This window comes from Meleagris gallopavo, chromosome Z (genome assembly GCF_905368555.1).
Source record: "Meleagris gallopavo chromosome Z, MGAL_WU_HG_1.1, whole genome shotgun sequence".
NCBI lineage: Eukaryota > Metazoa > Chordata > Aves > Galliformes > Phasianidae > Meleagris > Meleagris gallopavo.
This window is the reverse complement of record NC_139435.1, coordinates 8,639,500-8,646,020: the sequence shown is the minus strand read 5'-3', so window position 1 is coordinate 8,646,020 and position 6,521 is coordinate 8,639,500.

Below are 6,521 nucleotides of genomic sequence, written 5' to 3'. Positions count from 1 at the left end.
ATTTGAGCTCTCCTCCAAGCTAAGCCAGTCTGTGATTCTATGATTCTAAAGAGTATGAAGCATGGGAATTTTAAACAAAATTGGCCCCGAAGTTTCCATGCTCAGTGCTGTAAGAGAATGAGGAAAAGCTTTAGCAGAAAATATCTGGAATTGGATCAAGAGGCACACATACTCCTAAACAAAGGACTTACATGTCCTTGTAAGAAAAAGCAGATGTAAACAGAGATGAAAGAGGCAGACAGCAGGTTGGGTTTCTCTGGATCTCATTTGTCTTCCTTGTGCTGCAGCTGTCTCAATTGAGTGCTGTGGGGCCACAGTGTGCCAGGACATGCCGGGCCATCCATCATGGCTTTGCTGGCTGCCAGGGCAAGTCCATGCCGAGCAGAAGCTCCCAGCTGTGCTGAGGGACTCTGCCTCGTTTGATTCATCAGTGTGAAGGCTGCAGCCTTTCCTATACATTATGCAGGCAAATGCAAGCACAGAACAACTTCTTCCAGCAGGGCCTTGACCCCTGCAAATATGACCTCACAAAGCTTTTCTACAAGAGCTCTGGCTGGGCTTCAGGGGGGTCATTGCTCTCCTACTCCCAGAACCTCTTCATCTTCTGGGAAGGGATTTCTCCTGCTCTGGATCTTGCTCCTTTTAAGGTATGGCTGGTTGCAGTAATAAAAGGTTTCTAGGCCCATCAGTTAAGTTATTCCCCTTTCTGGGCCAATACTTGAACAACTCCAGTCTGCTCAGTATCGCTGCTTTTCTTCCAGCAAAGCTGCTCTCAGTGCCAGACAGAGCATGAAGAGGAAGGACAGGTAATTCTGCAGTGCTTTGGTTTGAAACTGCTACAAAGGGCTTCCTCTGAAAGCCAGAAGCATGAGAGCAGGTACTAGCTGTCTGAAGAGCCAGCAGCTCTGTGCCATCCTTACATTGACAGGAGCAGGGACAGAATGGGCAGAGTCCAGTTCAGAAATTCCCAAGTGAGTTTTTTCTCTGCTGCCTGCAAAGGAAGTGGCCATGGTGGCTGGGTCTGTGGGGGCTTCCCACAGGTCAGAGGGGTCTGCACCTTCCTTCCCAGCATTCCTATGGGAAATCCTTGATACTGAGGATTTCCAGACAGAGTATGACCAAGGCCAGCAAAAAGTCAGCAGGGGGAATGAAGCTGGAAGGCAGAACTGCCAAGAGGGCAAAGGCTGCAGAGGACATGGGAGCTGGGGAAATCTCCAAAGACAATACAGTGTACCAGGCTGGTATTCCTACCAGGGCACAGTAGCTAAGAGTGGAAAGTCCCTGGCTGGCTTTTCAGCATTTGATAAGCCAGGCTGGCCCCATGCCCTGCTGAGGTGGGATGTGCTTGTGGATCTGGATCCTTTGTTACAGGAGACAGCGGGGAGAAGACTCTGGGCATCGGTCAGCATGATAGGACAGCAAAAGGCAGCCAGGTCCTTCCTTCTGGCAGCTCCAAGCCCAGCTGATGAGAAAGGGGTCCCCGAAATCACACAGGGACTGCTGGGAGGTGTGGGCAGCAAGTCTGTCCACCTGTGGGCTGACTGTGTGATGTTGCAGCTTGCTGGAAGCCTGATCTCTCTCCCTATTCCTAACAGTGCCGCTGTCCCCTCAGAATTGCACTCTGGAGGCCTTTTCAAGTCTGTTAGAAACCTCCTCGTAGTGTTTCACTGCAGTGTTCCCAGGGCCAACCCAGCTGTTCTAGTGCTGCAATTGTCCCCAGGCCTAACAGAAGTTACGTCCCTCCCTGCAGTGATGAGTGGGAAATTTAAAGGAAATGGAAGCGCCTTGTCTGGGCAGCAGAACATTCTGGGAACTCCCAGTCTCAGGGCTGCAGCCACACTGCCCAGTGTCATTCCCTGAGTTTGTCCCTGCTGACAGACTGAAAACACACATGTCGATTCTGCCATGCCTCTGTGAGGTCAGAAAACCCATCAGGTTTGCAGCTGCGTGGGACAAGGCTGGCCTACAGCATGTGCAAGCACTAAGAACTGCCCAGCTAACGGAGGTGGTTTTTCAGGAGCTCCAAGCCACACACAGCAAATGTGCTGCACTGACACTGTTTACCTTCACAGCAAAATAAGCTGCTGATTATGCAGCAATAGATTAAAGGGCTCTTAATATCTTTATGGGGTACAAGATACACAAACTCAGCCTGGAAACTGTCCTGAAGGGGGAAGGAAAAGGTGAAGGCAAATCTAAATAATCAAGGTAGTACTTTATCATCCTTTTTACAATCTGCTCAGACTTGCAGATTGCACAGCCCTGCATGCATCTGTGTTATTATTCATAGCAGTATAATATCCTTAAAGGGACACTTGCGGCTCTCGCTCCCTCATCTTGATCCCTCTCCTCTTGCACTGCACCAGCCGTGTAATTCAGTGCCTGCATTTTGCAAGAATATTCCTCCTTTATTCCGGATAACACTGAATTGCCACCGCAGCTGCAGTGATTTTATTGAGAACTTCATGCAAGCCGGCAGCGTGAAGGTCAGGGCGAGGCAAGCCTCACCTCTTTGGGGACTGATGGTAGTTCATCCTCTGCTGCTGATGGATTAGAGGCACTTTATCGCTGCGTCCTGCCTCCAGCATCAGTGGCAGCAAATGTCGCCTTGCAGCTCCTTGTTATTCCTGGGACAGTCAAGGAGCACAGGGCCAGGGTGGGAGGGGAGAAGTTGGAATTAAGCAGCAAATGCAAACTGGGCAGCACCCCCATCTCCCACCACCATGGTGCTCAGCCTCCTTATGTGTCATTGTCCTTTTGGCTTTTTCCATACTTGCTGGCTCCCAGCTGGGCTTTGGGGAAGGGTACAGGGCTTATTGCTCCGGGGAACCACAGCTGTGGTCATGGTGGGCTGTGCTGGAGCCTGAGCTGGGAACTTTCACTTCCTGTCACAGGCAGTACCCCGGCAAAGGCAGCAGATCCATTCAGGGTCTTTTTTTCAAATTGTCTGCCTGCAGGAGGAAATGAAAGCACAGCCCTTCTGGCACTGGTACCTTTCTGTTCGTCTCCAGAACCTGGTAAGCTTTCATGTCTCTTTTGGGCTTCCAGGCAGCTGGGTGGAGCAGGAAGCAGTATGGGAGAAGTCAGGTCTGGGGTTCACCCACTACAGCGTAGCGAACTTCTGCATTAGCAGGAATGCACTGAAAGGAACAAAATGTTATCTACTGCAGAACTTCATCCTGGAGCACAGCCAAAGTGCTTATGAAGAGGAACAAGCAAACCATTGAAATCCCACAGCTCCTTAGCTGGAGTAGTGTGGTGCAGCTCCTCTGGTGTTTCTGTTTTGTGCCGGAGGATGTTGGGCCAAAAGATCTGCAGAGGTCCCTTCCAACTTCAACCATTCTCTAATTCTATGCTCTCCGAGGTCAGCTAGCAGCAGAAGAATCAGAAGGGTCTTGTAGCTTCAGGAGAGCCCCTGTCCTGCTGGTTGTCCTGGGACCACTTGAGACCACGGCCTGAACAGGTTCCAGCCTCCATCACCCCAAGACGAGTGAAAAAGCAAGGCTGGTGTATGCTGTCCATTGCAGCCAGTCACCCATCAGGTGCCACACAGAGGCAGGAAGCATTTGTTTGGTGAAAACCATCCAGGATGAAAAATCACAGAACCGCAGAAAAGGGCCAGAACCACTCCTAGGACCTGAGCTGGAAAGCTGAGGCCAGACACACATCATGACAAGACCATGACATCTGGCAGGCAAGGGGAACTGCCCATCCCTTGGTGTGCTCGGGTCACAGGTGGAGCCAATAACCAGGGGCAATGGGGTATCAGTTAGACTGGGGGCACTGGAGGTTCTCTGATGCAGGCACCCACGTTGGGCAACCAACTATTTTTCCCTGTGTCAAATCCTCCTGGATCTGTGCAGTGTGACACAGCCACATCCATGCTAAACTGCTGCTCTGCTGATTCTGGGGACAGAAGACTGGGAAGAATTTGGCCACTGGGACACACCAGAGCCCAGCACCATCCCTTTGTCACAAGCACTGTCTGGGAGCCCAGCTGTGGAGTAAGCCAGCAGGGCTTCTGCTTGCACTGCTCATGGTCTGGTGGTGGCTGTGGTGGGGCAGTGGGTTTGGCCAGGCTGCCCTCAGCCACACGTCGCTCACCAGCTCCCTTGGTTTCTATTCCCCAGTCACTCTCATCCTTTCATTTTCTACATTTTCCCAAGAGGGACTTCCCATCCTCAAGGAAGAAAAGGCATTAACCTTTCCCAAAGAAAGTGTCCAGGAATCCCAGAGGGCCCTCCTCTCCTGCTTATCCTGGGAATAAGTAATATCAACTGACATCCCTGTGCAGGAAACACTGGAAGCAACAAATGAAGCTGGCGCTGCCAGGAGCAGGGCTTTGAGCACTTCGTGGAGGAAATACAGCAGCTGCTGCTAGTTCATTAACATCCTTCCCCAGACCCTGTCCTCTGCATGGAGCTGACATGACACATTCCTCTCCTAGTGTTGTCTCACTGGCATGATTTGTCTGCATTAAATGTTTGCTGTCTACAGTTAGCTCCTTATTTAGCTATGACATGTCATGTTTAACTGCACAGAAATACTGCAGCAGTGCCAGGGCCAGCAGAAAAACTCACAGAAGAGATCTTCTGCATGAGGTTATTGTTGTGACCATAGGATGCTCCAGGGCTGAATTCAAGCAAACATACACAAGCCTGGAAACACATCTGAGCTGGCAGATGATCTTACTTGAGCCCACACATCCACCTGCACAGCCTTCATCCCTTCCTTCTTTATTTGTGCCTAGCATAATGGCTTGCACCTGGAGCTGGGAGCTTGCCCCCCCCTGCAAGCAATTGTGAGCACACCTTAGGTTTGCAAACCACAACATGATTAATTCCCAGCAAAGCTTCTAGGTTTAGCTCTGTGGCTGCCCATGGTTCAGGGTATTCCACAGGATTGATCAGATGCCTCCCATGCATGTCTGGGGCATTGAGCCAGAGATTGGTCTCTTAAGACTGGGACAAAACCATGAGAGCGGGAATGAAGAATAATCCAAGGAATGGAAGAAAAGCAGAATGTCTCTGGCATGCCTGTGCCGGGGTCCTACCACCCCAGACCCGCAGCAGGCAGTCCCAGACCCAACTTCAAGCTTTTGCCCTGAGGATTGATTCTCTCAGCCTCCCCTGCCGGAGGAACTCATGTTCACTTATTGAATGCTGTTTTAAAGGCAGTGTTTGCCATCTAGTGGGAAAGTAAGGTCTGGTCATCCTTCTGTGCTTTGAGACTGGGAGAGGATGGGCTCCTGGCTGTGCTGGTGCCCAGAATACATGGGGACCTGAAGAAAATGCTTTGGCATAGGGAAGAATGCACCATATCCTAGACAAATGGTGCCTTCCAGCCTGACATCCTCCCAAAGACTGATACCTTCCTGGTCAGCATCTTCCTTGGGGAGCAGGATGCAGCTGATGGGAGGTGAGGAGGTCAGAACACTCCCTATCACTTCATGAAGGAAGCCCCAGAAATGTTTCCCTCTCTGCTGTGGACCACACAGCTCGGGAGGCAGATGGATGAGAGACATGAACTCTTGCTTAGACACCAGTCCTGTTGTCTGTGCAAAACTAAAGCAGACAGAGAGCTCAGTGCTTGGTGAAGTTATCCCAACTGCTGCTTCTGGTTTGAGTTGGGAACAGTTAATTCCTGCAAACATAATGAGCAGCTAAGCTGCTGGCTTCAGCCTTCCAGAACCTCTATGTCCCTGTTTCACAGCATTTCTAGGCTGTGAAAGACAAGGAAGCATCCTGGAGGCTGTGAGTGGAAAGAAAGGAAAGAAGCAACCTGTTCCTGCAGGGAGAAGCCCATGATGGGGCAGCGAGAGCTCTCAGACTTCACCCCTCTCCACATATGGGCGCCAGTAAATCTGTACTTTGGTTTATGCCTCGTTCTCTTTCAGGACATGAAGTTTTCAGCTACTAAGAAGGGCAGATAAAGAGAGTAGGGTGACCTCCTGTGAGCTGGGAACTTGGACTCTCTCTCAAGACCCCAGGCAGAGGTGCCCTGCTGGCAGATGAGTTGAAATCTACAGTGAATGTCCATCATTGGGTTTTTAAAACATTTGTGTCTGGATTCATTGTGCCCCTGGGGTGGGATCCCTGCCCTGCTTACACTGTAGGGACATCATGAAATAAGGAGGATTGAGATGCCACTTCCCTGCCTGGCACTGGGGCTGTATTTTGGGACCTGCCTCACTACTGTTTCAGGCTGTGTCTCCTTGTGCAAGATGTGAAGTCATTTCCATGGGGACTGGGTGTGTAGGTCAGCAGTGCAACCTGTCCCTAAAGTGTCCTTGCTCTGACTGTGGATCTTATGCACTTGGCATCCCAGGCATTTTTACAAACCAGTCCTTGCACAATGAATTTTTGATGCTTAGGATGGCATTTGGGTGTTCAGACTGTTCATCCATCCATCCATCCATCCATCCATCCATCCATCCATCCATCCATCCACTTACCTACAAATCCATCCATCAACCATCCATCCATTCATCCCTTCCTCCCTCTGTCCAGCAGTCCCTCCAT